This window comes from Tachyglossus aculeatus, chromosome 6, assembly GCF_015852505.1.
Source record: "Tachyglossus aculeatus isolate mTacAcu1 chromosome 6, mTacAcu1.pri, whole genome shotgun sequence".
Taxonomy (NCBI): Eukaryota; Metazoa; Chordata; class Mammalia; order Monotremata; family Tachyglossidae; genus Tachyglossus; species Tachyglossus aculeatus.
The window spans coordinates 18,665,399-18,684,652 of NC_052071.1; the positions used below are offsets into that span (position 1 = coordinate 18,665,399).

The window sequence follows — 19,254 nt, forward strand, 5'->3', positions numbered from 1 at the left end:
AACTTCAAATCAGGATTTATGACACTGACATAATTGAGTGAGTTTGATTTGAGATTTGAAAAACTATGTAGCTCCTTAAATAACATTTTCAGTAGTATCGGTATATCCTGCATATTGATTTCCTTAACCTCAGAGAGGGAACCATTCATTTCCGGATGCTTTATGGATTTGCAGATACAATAGCTGGAACTACTTTTTCTGAAAGAGGCTTTTGGCTTGGCTTATGGTGTCGAGTCATTTCCGACCCATCGCAACTCCATGGGCACATCTCTCCCAAAACACCCCACTCTCCTTCTGCACTTGTTCTGGTAGCGTATCCATAGAGATTTCTTGGTAAAAATATAGAAGTGGTTTACCATTGCCTTGTTCCACGTAGTAAACTTTGACTCTCCACCCTCGATTCTCTCCCATGCCGCTGATGCCCAGGAGAGTTAAGTTTTGACTTGTAGCAGATTGCCTTCCACTCGCTAGCCACTGCTCAAGCTAGGAATGGAATAGGTATGCCTCTGCTTGACTCTCCCTCCTGTAGCGGAGACTGGTAGACTACTGGAAACTCTCCAGGTGCCATCCTGAGCGGGGTGAAAGAGGCTAACAGAGGTCATTTTTAAAGCAACAACCCCTTCATGCCCCTTATAAACTTTTTACCTCCAAAATATTTTGAGGGTGACCAGTTCAAGGAAAGTACATACCTACCCTTCCCTCCCTGGGATTGTTCCATGCAACTCTTGGCAGTAAAAGCCTACCTTCCTATTTGGTAGCAAGATTATTGGAGTGGGAGTACATTTCTCAGAGACAACCTTTGCTACAGGAATCAGATGATAGTGCCAAATTGACAAATAGAACTGCTTTTGTGCCGTGATCACATATCTGCTCCGTGCCCATCTTCATTTATTGTATTTATTGAGTGTTTATTGTGTGCAAAGCACTGTACCAAGTGCTTGGGAGAGGACAATATAACAGTAACCAGACACATTCCCTGCCCACAATGAGCTTACAGTCTAGCTTACCCTCTTCCTCGTAATGTGTTCTCTCCCTTCCACTAAGCATATAGAAATGTTGAATTTATGTGAAAGTGAAACATTTGGATTTTTTTTCTTAGAGGCTTTTGATTTAATGAGTTCCATTCTGATCTTACAGGATGTCAGGATCTGTGTTTTGTATGATGTACACTGTGGATGTTGATTTGGCTTTTAAAATGCACCCATGGTCTGAAAAACCTCAGGCAGAAATTTAACTTGAAAGTGATATGGTATGCTAGGTTTCTTGGGTACTTTTGCCTGAGGTTCTGAAAAACCTATTTAGAGTAGTTTTTATGTTCCATTTTTCCATTCTGTAGGTACCTCCAAATGTGGGGATCTTTTGGAAACAATATGGAATAATAAATGTTTTCAATCAGTTATGCCTTTTAAATGGTATCAGTAAGGTCAACAATAAAAAAGGATGATTTGGAAAGCACCTACAAGTGGAAATATCTTGAAGGTTGCTTCGGTTGTTCTTTCCTTTTCAACAGCAATGAAATGCCACTGAAGGTCTTTCTCTAGGAGTCTTCCAATTTGAGGGGTCCTGAAGCTAATTAATTTTCATTTTTAAAATTGTACATGTGTGAAGCCTTGGCCGGGTGGCAGGCAGGGGGCTAGGTTGGTGGGTGTGGAGGATGTGTGCCTTACTGTAACATTTTAATTAAAATTTAGGATGAAAGATAAATGTATTCCACAGTACATTTTGTGGAGAGGGTGAGATCCACTCTGCTTCCAGCATATAATCTTTAGATATTATACAAAATGATAGCAAGGGTTGCTTTAAATCCATAGGTTAAGAAAACTTGTATTTTATGGTTGAGTGTAGCAAAATTAAATAGGGTGCCCTCTGATTTTCTCCCTAAGACACTTCTAGGAGTGAGATGCTGTCAAATGCCGTCTCTTAGACCCCTTTAGGCTCCTGGGGCTTCTGTTATCTCATTGGAACACACACCTTGTGTCTATTCTTTAAGTAAAAGATGGATGTTTCCAATCCCCCAGCTCTTTTTGTTTACCAAGAAAACTAAAATAATCGAATGAAGTGACCACAGGAATCCTTTTTACCAGATAAAGATATGTTTCTTATTTAGGGGTAATCAGAGTAGTCTGACAGTAATTCTTAGGCTGTGAACAGAGGACACCAGCTGCTGTGCATTAATGTAATACCTATTCCACCCTTACATGTTTCAGATAATTTGGCTAGTAAGTACACAGTCTGTTTCCAGTCTCTCCCTGTTGAAAAAGCTCAGTCCGTTTTTGAGAAAATGAAGGAAATGTTGATATTTTTAAGGTGGTTCTTTTTTCTTCTTCCAGTGCCCTACACTCCAACATGAATATCACTTTGCCTTAAAATTCAAGAGCGATATAATTCCCTATTGTAGTTCAGGTAGACTAGGGGAAAAACAGATGGCAGGCAATTTTAGAGTTTTACCACTGAGGGTTTTGCAAAGCACACTTGCAAGTGAAGTTGGTAGTGAACTAAAGTAAATAGCCAATGAGACTTTCTCTGTCCATTCATCTCTTTAAAATGTATGTGATGAACAGTAAAGGCAGTTCCAGAGCAAACTACTCTGCCCACTGGTAGGACACTAACCCTTTCATGTTAAGCAGATCTCTGTTCAATTCAAGATGGACGAAAGCATTGGTGAACATTACCTTCAGGCGTTTCTTCCCTCTAAATGCCTAAAATTAAAGAAATAGCATTAGTGGGACAGAAGAACAATTTCCAGTATCTTATTCCTAGAAGTGTCTTAGGGTGAAAGTAACATAAGACCCAGTACTTTGTCTCCCTTCGGTAGCAAACAGGACACTTAGACTCTAAACTCATTCCCCCTTTAGACTGTAAACTCATCATGGGCAGGGAATATGTCTGTTAATTCTGTTGTATTGTACTCTTCCAAGTGCTTAGAACAGTGCTCTGCACATAGTAAACGTTCACCTGTTACCATTGAGTGATTGATTTGATTGCCCTCCTTGATGTTCATCCCAATGTTTCAGGTTGTATCATTCATTATTATTATTAATAATGATAGTAATAATTGTTTTTGTTAAATGCTTACTATATGCCAGGCACTGTGCTAACCACTGGGGTAGATTCAAGGTAATTGCGTTGGACACAGTCCCTGTCCCACATAGGGCTCACGTAAATCCCTATTTTGCGATGCGGTAACTGAGGCACAGAGAAGTCAAGTGATTTGCCTAAATTCACACAGCAGAAAAGTGGCAGAAGTAGAACCCAGGTCCTTTGGACTCCCAGGCTCATGCTGTATCCAACAGGCCATGCTGCTGCTTCTCCCTTCTCCATCCTAACTTTCCCTCCGGTAACCCATATTATGATCACATGTGGGCAATTTTTCCAGTCCTCTGTGGAATATAGAAAGTTTCTATTGCATCCTTTTTCGTTCCACATGCGTATCACCTGTTTGGGGAAGAAGTATTTCCTTTTATTTGATTTTTAACGACCACCTCCAGGCATCAGTGGGGGATCGTTCATCATCCTGTTAAGGAATGTGTCTGTTGATTGTTACGTTGTACTCTCCCAAGCACTTAGTACAGAACTCTGCACACAGTTACCTCTCAGTAAATAGGACTGAATGAGTAAATCTTTGGGGAGTCACTGACCCCTCCTAGGTTCATCCTATCCAGACTTCATGATTTTTAGACTTAATCTGGTTCCCTCTCTGTCTTTGTCTTTGGAGACTGGAGAGTCCTAATCTTTTCCATCCATCTTAGGTGATTTATACAATTTGCTCATTTATACCTGCACATTATTCTTCCAGTGGCAGGATCGAGACCCAAGACGAATGGTCTTGGTTTATTAATTGGGTGCCACAAAACTAACAGCCACACTTGAGTACTGGGTTTGCGATTCCAGCCATCAATCAGTAGGGCATGCTGCTTGCTTATTTATGAATGGTAGGACCGAGGGAAGCTCTATTTGTTTGCTTTTTAAAGTTGGTTTGCAAAGTAATCCTGTCCACCTCTTCCTGTAGAGGATAGACTCTGAAGGTACAGATAATTGAGAAGCAGTGTGGCCTAGTGGATAGAGAGCCCAGGCCTTGGAGTCAGAAGAACTTGGGTTCTTTTCCTGGCTCTGCCACTTCTCTGCTGTATTACCTTGGGCAAGTCATTTCACTTCTCTGGGCTTCAGTTTTCTCATCTGTAAAATGGGGATTAAGACTGTGAGCCCTACATGCAACAGGGACTGGGTCCAACCTGAGTAGCTAGTAGCTACCCCAGCGCTCAAAACAGTGCTTGGCACATAGGAAATGCTTAGCAAGTACCAATAAAAATAACTACTGCTATTATTTCATTTTAGTTAAATTTCTATCTTCTTTCCCATTTTTCTCCTTAGCAGCATGGCCCATTATATCATCTATTTCATTCATCTCTGTACTTTGTACTTCATCTCTGTACCCATGTGCCACTTTCAGCTCCTTGCTTCCTTATTCCTATCTTCTCAGATAAAATACTCCCACACTGAGCTTCTCCTAAGTTCCTTGTGGGCAGGAATGCCTCTATCAACTCTGTTATATTGTACTCTCCCAAGTGTGTATTATAGTGTTCTACACAGAGTAAGCACTCGGTAAATATGGTTGATTGATCTAGTGAGAGCCCCACCTCGCCGCCCTCTCCTCTCTACCCAGTCTTGATGATCAGATTACTGCTCTCAACTCTACCCTTTCTACTCAGCTAGACTCGCTCGCTCCCCTTTCCCTTCGCCGCTCTCGCACCACTAACCCACAGCCCTGGATCACTGCCACTGTCCGCCTCCTTCGCTCTTATGCTCGAGCTGCCGAACGCTGCTGGCGAAAGTCTAAACACCATGCCAACCTCGTTCACTTCAAGTTTATCCTTTCCTGCCTTAACTCAGCCCTCTCTTCTGCCAGACAAAACTATTTCTCCTCCCTTATTGACACCCATGCCCATCACCCCCGCCAGCTCTTCTGTACATTCAACTCCCTTCTCAGGCCCCCGGTTCCTCCCCCTCCTCCTTCCCTCACCCCCAACGATCTGGCCTCCTACTTCATTAACAAAATTAAATCCATCAGGTCCGACCTCCCCAAAGTCTCTTCCCCCCTTTCTCCAACCCCCCGGCTCTCAACATTCTCTGCTACTCTCCCATCCTTCCCAGTGGTATCCTCAGAGGAACTCTCCTCCCTCCTCTCAAGTGCTACTCCGGCCACCTGTGCTTCTGACCCCAGTCCCTCTCATCTTATGAAATCTCTCGCTCCATCCCTTCTCCCCTCCTTAACTTCCATCTTCAACCGCTCACTCTCCACTGGTTCCTTCCCCTCTGCCTTCAAACATGCCCATGTCTCTCCCATCCTAAAAAAAACCCTCTCTTGACCCCACCTCACCTTCTAGTTATCGTCCCATATCCCTCCTACCATTCCTTTCCAAACTCCTTGAACGAGTTGTCTACACGCGCTGCCTAGAATTCCTCAACAACAACTCTCTCCTCGACCCCCTCCAGTCTGGCTTCCGTCCCCTTCATTCCACGGAAACTGCGCTCTCAAAGGTCACCAATGACCTCCTGCTTGCCAAATCCAACGGCTCATACTCTGTCCTAATCCTCCTCGACCTCTCAGCTGCCTTTGACACTGTGGACCACCCCCTTCTCCTCAACACGTTATCTGACCTTGGCTTCACAGACTCCGTCCTCTCCTGGTTCTCCTCTTATCTCTCCGGTCGTTCTTTCTCAGTCTCTTTTGCAGGCTCCTCCTCCCCCTCCCATCCTCTTACTGTGGGAGTTCCCCAAGGTTCAGTGCTTGGTCCCCTTCTGTTCTCAATCTACACTCACTCCCTTGGTGACCTCATTCGCTCCCACGGCTTCAACTATCACCTCTACGCTGATGACACCCAGATCTACATCTCTGCCCCTGCTCTCTCCCCCTCCCTCCAGGCTCGCATCTCCTCCTGCCTTCAGGACATCTCCATCTGGATGTCCGCCCGCCACCTAAAGCTCAACATGTCGAAGACTGAGCTCCTTGTCTTCCCTCCCAAACCTTGTCCTCTCCCTGACTTTCCCATCTCTGTTGACGGCACTACCATCCTTCCCGTCTCACAAGCCCGCAACCTTGGTGTCATCCTCGACTCCGCTCTCTCATTCACCCCTCACATCCAAGCCGTCACCAAAACCTGCCGGTCTCAGCTCCGCAACATTGCCAAGATCCGCCCTTTCCTCTCCATCCAAACCGCTACCCTGCTAATTCAAGCTCTCATCCTATCCCGTCTGGACTACTGCACTAGCCTTCTCTCTGATCTCCCATCCTCGTGTCTCTCTCCACTTCAATCCATACTTCATGCTGCTGCCCGGATTATCTTTGTCCAGAAACGCTCTGGACATATCACTCCCCTCCTCAAAAACCTCCAATGGCTACCGATCAATCTGCGCATCAGGCAGAAACTCCTCACCCTGGGCTTCAAGGCTCTCCATCACCTCGCCCCCTCCTACCTCACCTCCCTTCTCTCCTTCTACTGCCCAGCCCGCACCCTCCGCTCCTCCACCACTAATCTCCTCACTGTACCTCGCTCTCGCCTGTCCCGCCATCGACCCCCGGCCCACGTCATCCCCCGGGCCTGGAATGCCCTCCCTCTGCCCATCCGCCAAGCTAGCTCTCTTCCTCCCTTCAAGGCCCTCCTGAGAGCTCACCTCCTCCAGGAGGCCTTCCCAGATTGAGCCCCTTCTTTCCTCTCCCCCTCGTCCCCCTCTCCATCCCCCCGCCTTACCGCCTTCCCCTCCCCACAGCACCTGTATATATGTATATATGGTTGTACATATTTATTACTCTGTTTATTTATTTATTTATTTATTTTACTTGTACATTTCTATCCTACTTATTTTATTTTGTTGGTATGTTTGGTTCTGTTCTCTGTCTCCCCCTTTTAGACTGTGAGCCCACTATCGGGTAGGGACTGTCTCTATGTGATGCCAATTTGTACTTCCCAAGCGCTTAGTACAGTGCTCTGCACATAGTAAGCGCTCAATAAATACGATTGATTGATTGATTGATTGAGAGTCGGCGAGAGGTCGGTGGTGAGATCGATAGATCGAGGTACAGCGAGTAGGTTGGCAATAGGAGAGAGCGGTGGGTAGGATGGATTGTAGTAAAACAGCAACGTGAGTTAGGAGCGGGTAAGGGGATTGAGCGGTTTAAAGAAGGACTCAGAGTGATGGAGACTGGAACCTGGGATGCCCTGAGAGAAGAGGGGAAAGGATCAGAGGAGAGTAAGCCCTGGGATACCTACTGGAAAGTAAAAAGACTCCTGAGAAGGAAAATGCTAGAGATAGGGAAATGTGGTTTGGATTCAAATTCTGTTTGCTACCTATTAATCAGTCATTTATTTAGTGCTTACTATGTGCTGAGCATTGTACTGGGCACTTGGGAGAGCACAGTATAACAGAGTTGACAGACACATTCCCCGGCCACAACGAGCTTACAGTCTAGAGGGGGTGACAGACATTAATATAATTTAATGTAATTTAAGCTCATTGCGAGCATGGAATGTGTCTGTTATATTGTACTTTCCTAAGTGCTTAGTACAGTCCTCTGCTCAAAGTAAAAGCTCTATAAATGCAAGTGATTGACTAACTGACAAAATAAATTGCACATTACCTGGTTACCACACAGAGGATACTTTGAAGAAATCTATTAAAAACCATATTGAGAGATCCAGTCTTGGTATCTACCCGCAGTTTGGCTAGAGAAGTTGCTCTGGGTTCAGGGGAGATGGGAGGACCTCGGAGGTAGTGGGTTGGGAAGTGAACTCTTCCTTCACAAGCTTGCTGAAGCCAGCCCTGGGGCAGAGAATGATGGGCTAGTCTCCGTTATCTCCTCACTATGGAGACACTGATAGAAACAGTGATATGTCTGCCAGTGTCTGGGATTCTCTAGGCCAGGATCCCCAAATCCCAATGGACTGCGGAAGGGAAGAGCTGGAAGGTTTTAGAACCCAGGGGAGAGTAACTATTAATAATAATAATAATAATTTTGCTATTTGTTAAGCACTTACTGGTGCCAGGAACCATTCTAAGTGCTGGATAGGTACAAGATATTCGGATTGGACACCTTCACTGTCCCACAGAGGGATCACGCTCTTAATCCCCATTTTACAGATGAGGGAACTGAGGCTCAGAGAAGTTAAGTGACTTGCCCAACATCACACAGTGAACAAGTGATGGAGCCGGTATTAGAATTCAGGTCCTTCTGATTCCCAGGCCCAGCTCTAGGATCTGGGCAGTTCTTTGGTGATCCAAGGGCTAATTTGGCCTGGATTAGGGGCTGAGATCCTCTGGAAATCTCGCATCAGGGCAGTCTTGTTAGTGTAGAATAGTCAAGGAGAGCCCTCTTGGGATCATTGGATTTTTTCAGAGAAGTGGATTTCTGGGAAAACTCATCCTTAGAGCCACTAGGACCAGAGGGCTTTTCTGAGGAGCCAGGCATTTTGAATTTATTGCTCTGACTAGCCATCTGCACATGTCAGGAACCTTCCGGGGAGCCGCGGGAGAAATTTATTTGTCTGTGGAAACTGCCATCGCCAGAAAGGAAGAACAGATAAACTAAACTGTGAGAAACCCAGGCTCAACTTTTCAGGAAAGGGGTCTTATAAAGGAAGGACATTCTGGGAAAATTGGATTGGGCCAAAATTTGAATTTGGGTATGATAAACTCAAGAGTATAGTCGTTTCTTGACATCATATATATGTTGTCCTTCACATGGCACAGTGAAGCTGATGTTTCTAACCATGTGAATGAGAGTGTCCTGTTCTGCCTTACTCATTGAGTATATATGTAATCTGTACTCCGGTTGGGCATACATTTAAATGAACTGCAAAATACCTTTGTTTAAAGTTCACCACCCCATCTCTATGAGGGCAGAGATCTATCTGTATTGTACTCTTCCAAACATTTTGTAGAATGCTCTGTTCAAAGTAAACTCAATTAATACCGTTTATTGATTGTTCTACTGCTACAGTGACTTCAAACAGTCCATATATCTGCCAAACTGCCTAGAGTAGTTCTACATCATTATAGCATTTCTTTTACTGATTATGTTTACAGCCAACCTAAAAGCTACCAAAATATTCCCTTTTTGATCTATTCCTTGTTTTTGTTTGGCTTGGTAAAGTTGCCTACTCCAGGCAATCAATCATTTGTATTGAACATTTAAGGTGGGCAGAGTACTACACTAGGCCCTTGGGCGTATACAGTATAACAGGTTTAGCAGACATGTTCTCTGCCCACAAGAAGCATACAGTATAGTGAGAAGCTTAGAGCAAAAGAGATAGGAAATTTTAAGTTCCTTAAGAACTCCAATTCTAAGATTTCTCTAAGAATGTAAGCTCGTTGTGGGTAGGTAATATGTCTATTTATTGTTGTATTGTCTCTCCCAAGCGCTTAGTATAGTGTTCTGCACACAGCAAGTGTTCAATCAGTACAGTTGTATGAATGAATGAATGATTCAGCCTCCAAATGAAGCATCAAAGGGTATAGTGGGTAACAGTTAAATGGTTGCCCTGTTGTAGGTCTGGTCTCATATTTAGGATTGGTCTCTCTATAGTATCACAGACGTACTTATCTGTAATTTATTTATTTATTTGTATCAATGTTTGTCTCCCCCTCTAGACTGTAAGCTTGTTGTGGGGATGTGTCTGTTCATTGTTATATTGTACTCCCCCAAGCACTTAGTACAGTGCTCTGCACACAGTAAGTGCTCAATAATTATGATTGAATGAATAAATAAGTATAGTCCTCCTTTCATCCCGATCTTTTCCAGCTTCGTCTCTCCTTCTTGACCGTCTACACTCTGGTTTCTGACCCCATCCCCTCTCTGAGTCTGATTCAAGTTGCCAGTGGCCTCCTTCTTGCCCTGTAATTTATTTATTTATTTGTATCAATGTTTGTCTCCCCCTCTAGACTGTAAGCTTGTTGTGGGGATGTGTCTGTTCATTGTGATATTGTACTCCCCCAAGCACTTAGTACAGTGCTCTGCACACAGTAAGTGCTCAATAATTATGATTGAATGAATAAATAAGTATATTCCTCCTTTCATCCTGATCTTTTCCAGCTTCGTCTCTCCTTTTTGACCCTCTACACTCTGGTTTCTGACCCCATCCCCTCTCTGAGTCTGATTCAAGTTGCCAGTGGCCTCCTTCTTGCCAAATCTATTGTTGGCCTCGAATTTTTTTGAGGTCTTAACAGCCTTCGCCTGGAACAGCCCTTTCTCCTGGAAATACTATCCGACCTAGTTTTTTTGGCCACAGATTTCTCCTGTTTCTCCTCTTTCCGAATGACCCTTCACAGTCACTTTTGGTAGTTCTTCCTTTGTCTCCCACTCCAGAGCTGTGAGTCCCTCAAGGCTGGAACCCCTTGCTTTCTCAATTTATATTAACATCATGCACTTGCACTGCTTCAACTACTACCTCTCCACAAATGACTTCCAAATCTGTGTGGCAAGCCTTAGCCTCACACGCTGAAGCAGCGTGGCTCAGTGGAAAGAGCACAGGCTTTGGAGTCAGAGGTCATGGGTTCAAATCCCTGCTCCGACAATTGTCAGCTGTGTGACTTTGAGCAAGTCACATAACTTCTCTGTGCCTCAGTTCCCTCATCTGTAAAATGGGGATTAAGACTGTGAGCCCCTGTGGGACAACCTGATCACCTTGTAACCTCCCCGGTGCTTAGAACAGTGCTTTGCACATAGTAAGCACTTAATAAATGACACTATTATCATTATTATTATTATTATTATCTCTTCTGCAGTCTTGCACTTCCTTCTGACTCTAGGACATTCCTATATGGATATCTCCCTGACACCTCAAACACAACATGTCCCAAACTGAACTCACCTTCTCTTCCAAATTTTCTCCTCCACCTAACCTTCCCATTCATTCCTACTGACAACCCTACCATCTTCCCCGTGACACTATGGCCATAACCTTGGCATTTTCTTTAGCCTCTATCTCTCTCTCAACCCTCACATTCAGTCTGTTCCTGGGTATATATTGTCATTAGTCTTCAATTCAGAGTGTTCTGTTTATTTCAGTTTGCTATTAAATTCCCCTCTGAAAAAAAATCCCAATTTCTGGTATTAGTATGTGATTACTCTTTCACACTGAGGAATCTCATTGCCCTGGTTTCCGTGGAATGCTTTTATTCAACTTCCATTATCCAAATGCCATCCTTAAGACTAATTTTGTCTCTTCAGATGAGAAAAGAGCTGAGTATTCAATAAATACTGAATTTATATTTACATGCTATAATGCAGAAAGAGAGAGAAAGTTGACTGTGAAAGGTGAACATTTCAGAAATATTCAGAGTTTGCATATTTCCAAGGAGCTATGTTGATAGCCTGTCAATCTTGAAGCATATATCATCAGTAACCAAAGCGCTTCACCTGAAGCCTGCTAATTTTAGAGAATTCGGTTGTCTCCATCTAGTTTATTATTCTTTTTTATTGCTTCTGGTACACACTGTTCCACAAGAAACATAAAGCTGATGGCCAGACAACAGCCCTGCCTAAGTGTCTCTGGCACCAATCAGTTTGTTTGAATCCAAGGAGCTATTATTTTAGTCACATTTAAATCCTGATTGCGTTTTATTCTGCCTTGGCAATACTCTCAATGCAATGTTCATTAGAATGTATTTTAAGCTTTCGCATGCTGGCATGGCACTTATTTGTATCCTGAACTGTGAGCAGTAAATCATGCGGAAGATGCATAGATGCAAAGCATAGCTGAAATTTGCCTCCGTTTTGTTTTCATTTTCTTAGAATCTTTCAAGTGTAGTGAGGAGGGGGTTGAGTTCAGATTATTACAGTGTGCAGTTGTAAGCGAATTAACTTCAGAGGCTGAGATTACTGTTGCTTTCAGAGAAGTGTGAGGTAGCTAGCTGTTATCTCACATATTTTCACTGTGTTGGGTCAACACAGTCTCTGTTGTGTATATTCTATTCTTTTTTTTTTTTCGTTCACGGTAGAATTCTTTCCCCTAACTTTTGAACAGCAAAATTGAGTCCAAAGAAGCAACTGTCTAATGAACTCAAATAGACTTAGTTCTCCGTAGTAGCTCTCAAGAGTAAATCTTCTCCAGGGCCACTCAAAGAAAGAACATTTTCGTTCAGACTAATGTAGCCAAACCGCAGCATGCAAACATACCCATCTCCCAGAAGGCTCAACTATGATTCTTCTTATAGCTACAGCTCTCATTTCCTCATACAGCTTCCCTATTGGCCTTATTTTTGCTTTCCAACTCCAGGCTGCTGAAGTTCTTGAACCGAATCAACTTGCTCTGAGCTAGAGGTATTGCTTTGCTAAGCCCAGATCCCTCTCTGTGTCTTCTAAGTTGCTCACCTGCAGGTCTGAAACCGATATATAATCTCAGTTGGATACCCAGATTGGGAAAGGATGGAGAGCTATTTGCAAACCTCCAAAGTAGAAATGTGTACAGATTGAGGGCTTGATATGGGGCCCAAGCAGCCTTGCCTATGACTTATCCAAAAAGAATAGCAGTTATCGAAGTAGGATTAGTCCAGAACATTTTTTAAAAGTTTTTACTTAAGTGCTTACTGTGTGCCAGCCACAATACTAAGCGCTAGAAATAGGTACAAGCTAATCAGGTTGGACACAGTCCCTGTTCCACATGGGGCTCACAGTCATAATTCCCATCTTACAGATGAGGTAACAGAAGCACAGAGAAGGTAAGTGGCTTGCCTAAAGTCACACAGCTGACAAGTGGTGGAGCAAGTATCAGGTACCAAGTCCTCTGACTCCCTAGGCCTTGCTGGTTCCTGGTTGAGAGGACTGGCTAATCGTATGTTTTGTATGTTAGATGTGCAGATGGAGATGGCGAGCATCAAATCTGGTGCCCCACAATGGCAGAAACATTTGCTCTACATCATCTTAAAGAAGGAAAGGGAGTGGTAGGTGTGTTTGAAGGCAGAGGGAAAGGAGCCCTCAGAGATCGAGGAGATTAAGATGGTGCTCAAAAAGGGAAGAAGAGTCAGCACGAACATTTTTTGAAGGTGAGATGGAGCTGGCAGGGCAGGTGGAATGGACAGATTTCAGAAGCAGGCAGGAATCTCTCAGGAGACTGCTGGGAAGGATGAAAGAGGACTTAAGTTTTGGAGGGAGATAGGAGGATGGGGGAAATTGAGGAACTCAGTAAAGATGGTTTCAGTTTTGTCAACAGCATAGTTACCAGGGTCAGTGGAGCAGGATATTGGTGGAAGTAGGGACCCTGGGGGTTTCAGAAAAGAGTTCAAGATCTGGGATAATTGGGGAGTGGTGGGGAAGGGACCAAAGAGGAAGGTAAAGTAATGCTGCTGATTTATCATTATCGATGGTATTCACTGAGATGTCACTATGTGCAGAGCACTGTACTAAGCGCTTGGGAGAGTACAGTACAACAGAATTGGCAGATGCATTCCCTGTCCACAATGATTTAGGGGAGAGGGAAGAGTTATAGCTATGGTGAGTCAGTTTGAAGAACCCCTTCCCTCCAGGTATGCTCAGGTCGATGAGGCAGGGATCTAACCCAGGCAGCTGACAGAAATTTTTATATTGCCGGCTGCACCCTGAGGGCGGTGGGGTGTGAAGATCAACAGCAATTCACTGTTCCTGTTGGCTGTTGGGCTCCAAAACAGGAGCTCAAGACCGAGGCTTCTGGCCTCCAGAAGCATCCCAGCCAGAACTCTGGTAACAGTGTCTCTTCAACACACACACACACACACACACGTGAAAGTATAAATCCAACATATTTATTGGGCACTAACTGTATATAGAGCACTAAGGGGATGAGAAGCAGAGAAGCAGCGTGGCTCAGTGGAAAGAGCCCGGGCTTTGGAGTCAGAGGTCATGGGTTCAAATCCCGGCTCCGCCAATTGTCAGCTGTGTGACTTTGGGCAAGTCACTTGACTTCTCTGGGCCTCAGTTCCCTCATCTGTAAAATGGGGATTAAGACTGTGAGCCCCCTGTGGGACAACCTGAACACTTTGTAACCTCCCCAGTGCTTAGAACAGTGCTTTGCACATAGTAAGTGCTTAATAAATGCCATTATTATTATTATGATTATTATAACGGGCCTGGGAGTCAGAAGGATGTGGGTTCTAACGCCACTTGTCCGCTGTGTGACCTTGGACAAGTCACTTCACTTATCTGTGCCTCAGTTTCCTCATCTGCAAAATGGGGATTAAGGTGGCGAGCCCCATGTGGGACAGGGACCGTGTCCTGCCAGATTTGCTTGTATCCACCGCAGTGCTTAGAACAGTGTCTGGCACATAGTAAGGGCTTAGTAATAATGATGGCATTTGTTATGTGCTTACTATGTGCAAAGCACTGTTTAAACACTGGGGGGGATACAAGGTGATCACGTTGTCCCACGTGGGGTTCACAGTCTTAATCCCCATTTTACAGATGAGGTAACTGAGTTTCAGAGAAGTTACTCACAGTCTTAATCCCCATTTTACAGATGAGGTAACTGAGTTTCAGAGCAGTTAAGTGACTTGCCCAAAGTCACACAGCAGATGTGGGGAACCCGGGATTAGAACCCATGACCTCTGACTCCCAAGCCCGTGCTCTTTCCACTGAGCCATGCTGCTTCTCTTAAGAAATACCACAATTACTATTATTATTACAGTGTGGCAGAGTAGGTAGACATGTTCCCTGCCCGCAAACTTGAAGTCTAGAGAAGGAGACAAACATTGATATAAATAAATTAGAGATTTGTTCATAAGCACTGTGAGGCTGAGGGAGGGATGAATAAAGGGAGCAAAATCCAAGTGCAAGAGCAAATCATAGGAATGCACTGCACAACGGGTTGTGACACCTGAAAGTTATATTCAACAGGTATCTCCTGTAGATTTGCCAGGAACTATTTATGATCGGCCACAAGTCAAAATAGAAATAGCCAGGGGAAAACTGATTCTTATCAACAGCAGGATGGTTTGTAGAAGAGAAGTAGAGCTTGCTGCTGATGTCCAGATGTTCTGTTCAGTTTACTGCTGGCAAACAGCCCAATTAGTCTAAATTTGCATTACAATACTATCAGCTATGACATATATTAAAGCTTCAAAATAATATTACTTAGTATCCTTCATAATTCGAGAATGACACATAAATGATTCAATTGAAAATACCTAAAAATCCTAAACCTACAAACACCAAGAAGCTTGCTTGGCAAATTATTGTTGAATGTGGTTGTTGTCTGTTTAGGAATTCCCAAAACAAATTATTGGCTGTCAATCTCCAACTTCAGGAAACTAATAAACCAATCAATTGTAGTTATTGAACACATAGTATGTGCAGAGCACTGTACTAAGCAGTTGGGAGAGTACAGTACAACAGAGTTGTATCAAAATGGAAAGCATGAAATCATTTTTTGTACCATTCTTATGTGGCCCTTCATGGGGCAAATGCATTGGCTCAGTAAGGAATTGTCTGTACATGTCCCCAGTCTGAAAAAGCATATAAGAAATTGTCATTACATGCCCCCCCAATATGAAAAAGCATATTGGTCACCCAACATTCTTTTCAGCCATACCTACCTACATGATTAGAATCTCAACAACAGCAGTGTCATCTTTAAAAGTTGATAGCATCCATATATGGTGCATAACAATTGTGCTACCATGTTTATTTATTGAAATAAAATCCCACATGTATCATTAAACTTACCCAATAATTTCCTCCCCCAATGTATTAATAGTCACTTTAACCATATTAACGATGTCTGTGGAAGAACATAAATAGCTAGTAGATAATGAATCCTTTATGTTGTGGACTTTTATCGTTTTACTCAATTTAACTCCGTTTCCCATCCTGAATTGTGTTTTGAATCCTCACAAAACCCAAAATATTAAATTTCTTCTAAGGTTTTCTTGACAATTCATGGCCAAAATGGACTTAGGTTGATTTATGAAATCACTATGATTTTACCGCCGTCAACTAAAGTTGACTTAGTGGATCTAATCTGTGTGATAACTTGACAAATCCACTATCGCCAGTAGACTAAATGTGGATTTGGGAATGTGGCATCTGAAATGATTAGTCATTTTTAGATTTCTTGTTTTTATTTGTTTGGTTTGGTTTTCTGAAGGATTTTTCTTCTCCCTCTGAAAATAGGGATTTTTCTGGATAAATGGCCCCCCTGGTCATTTTTTTGTCCCACGTATGTTATCACCACTAGACTGTGAGATCGCTGTGGACAGGGAATGTGTATAACAACATTTTTGTATTGTATTCCCCTAAGCACTTAGTACAGTGCTCTGTACCCTGTAAGTGTTCAGGGAATACTACTGATTTTTGATCATTTTTCAAATATCCCCATAAGCAATGTTGCCTTCCAGTTTACCTAAAGCAACATGTAACTGGAATAAATGTTGCCTTAACTATTGGCTGCATTTGCATGCCATTTAGATAATAATGGGAAGACTGCAGGATTCCAGTTTTTTTCTCGTGGTGGTCTGGTGTTAGAGAGAGGCAGAGGAATGACAGTATTAATTTTTTGGACCTTACAACTTCTCAAGGTGCATCATAAGTTATCTGAATGGCAATGAAAAAATGGATTATCTGTGGTTGGAGAAAATACCATATAAGATAAAATAATTTGCTTCTCTGGCCTTTTTTTTTCCCCTATCTAGTAGGAGTTAGGACCTTAACCCTCAGAGGAAAGCACTCTTTCTGTGTATTTAAACATAAACCATTGCCCGTCCTCCCAAAACATGGACAGAATGTCCTTAATCAGTTGTACAGTGCCAAACATGCCAAATGAGAGAGCTACAGGTTAAAGAAAAATGAGATATTTGCTCTTCCCAGGATATGGATTCAGGTGAAGTCTTTTGAAACATTAGGACGCACATAAAAGTAACAGCAGTTTCTCACTCCAGTGTTTCAGGCTGCTCTTGTCTTGTACCATATGAGCAGTGTTGAAAGTGGTCCTGCAAGAACACTGTCAAACTATATTAGATGTAAGGGATAGAAATTTCTGACATGCATAGACTTCCTTTTTTGTGTGTAGTATGTTATTCTAGTATGAAAATGCCAATCGGCAGGTCAACTTTCGATTTCCTTATGTTCGTAGAAAAAATGTCCATGATCCAAAGCCTTACTGGCGTCCTCATAAAAAATTCCCCCTGGAAGTCAAATATTAGTATTCCAGAAAGTGTCATGGAAAGTCTATCTTATGTATGGGAATCAAGAAGGCAGAGCAACAATAAACTCATCCACACAACAACACAACTTGTGTTCACAAATGCCAGGACTTGGGTTTCCACGTTGGCCTTTCATTCATTCATTCAGTTGTATTTATTGAGTGCTTAGTGTGTGCAGCACAACATACTAAGTGCCTGGGAGTGTACAATATAACAGTAAACAGTCACATTTCCTGCCCACAGCAAGCTTACAGTCTAGAGGGGGAGACAGATGTTAATATAAATAAATAATTACAGATATGTACATAAATGCTGTAGGGCTGGGGCGTTGGGGAGGAGAATAAAGGGAGCAAGTCAGGGCGACGCAGAAGGGAGTGGGAGAAGAAGAAAGGCGGATTTAGTTGGGGATGACCTCTTGGAGGATACGTGCCCCCAAACAAGCAGTTCAGGGAATTTTTCTCTCAATTTGCTTTTGCTTGTGAGCAAAGTATGGACCTTTGGGTATTGCCCCACTTTACCCCAATTTATTACCTCAATTAAAGCTGATAACAGTCTGGATTATGCATCTGCCTAGCAGGGCGCTATTTCCTGTGTCAGTAGCTTGCTGCCCATTGCACTTTATATTTAAAACATGATTTTTGCCAAAATTAAAAATGAAACTGGTAATTATTCTTTGAATTATGCTTCCCAAACCTGAAAAGGCTATACCTTACTGAAATGCACATCTGAGCAATTAACCTCACGAAAATGCCATGGTCAGTAAAACACATAATAATGTCTGATATTTGTTGAGCAATTACTCTGCCAAGCCTTATGCTAAGTATTAATTCAATGCAATCAGATGGGACACAGTCTCTGTCCCACAGCGGACTCACAGTCCTAAAAATAAGAATCCTCTATGAGTTTCCTTTTTCTCTTCATAATTGTTTCCGTTACTTTAGGCTCCTGGATATTGCTTAATTTATAGCCACAAAACTGATACGGGATAGGAAAAGACACCGCGTGAGAAGCAGCATGGCTCAGTGGAAAGAGCCCGGGCTTTGGAGTCAGAGGTCATAGGTTCTAATCCCGGCTCCTCCTCTTGTCAGCTGTGTGACCTTGGGCAAGTCACTTAACTTCTCTGTACCTCAGTTATCTCATCTGTAAAATGGGGATTAAGACTGTGAGCCCCACGTGGGACAACCAGATCACCTTGTAACTTCCCCAGAGCTCAGAACAGTGCTTTTGCACATAGTAAGCGCTTAATAAATGCCATTAAAAAAAGATGCACTTTCCTCTTAAATGCCATGTATTTGACCTTAAAGTTCAGTTCATAGTGGGATTTCTAATTAAGATTATTATCCCTTGGATATCAAAATTAACCTGTTCCATTGCCATATCCTTGTGGCACAAGCCACACAGGTTCTGAGAGTCTTACTAAACAAACATTTCCTCCAAGTGGCCTTCCCTGACTAAGCCTTCGTTTCCTCTTCTCCTGCTTCCTTTGGCACTGCACTTCTACTATGATTTGTGCCCTTTATTCACTCCTCTCTCAGCCCCATAGCGCTAATGCACATATCCAGCAAACATCTGTTGGATGTGAAGAGGGAGAGAGTTCCAGGCCAGAGGCAGGATGTGGGTGAGGGGAAGGCGGTGAGACAGAAGTGATCGAGGTACAGTGAAGAGGTTATCATTAAAAGGACCAAAGTGTGCAGGCTGAGTTGTAGTGGGAAATTGGGGAGATAAGGTAGGAGCGGGCCAGGTGATTGGGGCTTTAGAGCCTGTGGTAAGGAGTTTCTGTTTGATGCAGAGGTGGATGGGCACCCGCTGGGGGTTCTTGAATAGTGGAAACACGGACTGAACGGTTTTGTAGAAAAATGATCTGGGTGGCAGAGTGAAGTATGGGCTGGGGTAAGTAGACAGAGGAGGCAGGGAGGTCAGCAAGGAGGCTGATGCAGAAGTCAAGGCAGGGCAGGAGAAGTACTTGGATCAACAGAGTAGCAGTCTGGGTGGATTGGAAAGTGTTAGCGATGTTGTGAAGGTTGAACTGACAGGATTTGGTGACAGATTGAATATGTGAGTGGAATAAGAGAGATGAGTTTAGGATAATGC

At 43.2% G+C, this 19,254-nt stretch overlaps 1 protein-coding gene and 1 non-coding gene across 2 annotated transcripts in view; one reads left to right on the plus strand and one right to left on the minus strand.

Moving 5' to 3' along the window:
• The window catches only part of TENM1 (teneurin transmembrane protein 1), an 849,492-nt gene that overhangs the window by 13,518 nt on the left and 816,720 nt on the right, over window positions 1–19,254 (plus strand). The gene's annotated exons all lie outside the window — the stretch shown is intronic.
• On the minus strand, window positions 442–579 carry LOC119930346. The gene has a single exon (XR_005451823.1). It is a non-coding gene; the product is annotated as a small nucleolar RNA SNORA7 (small nucleolar RNA).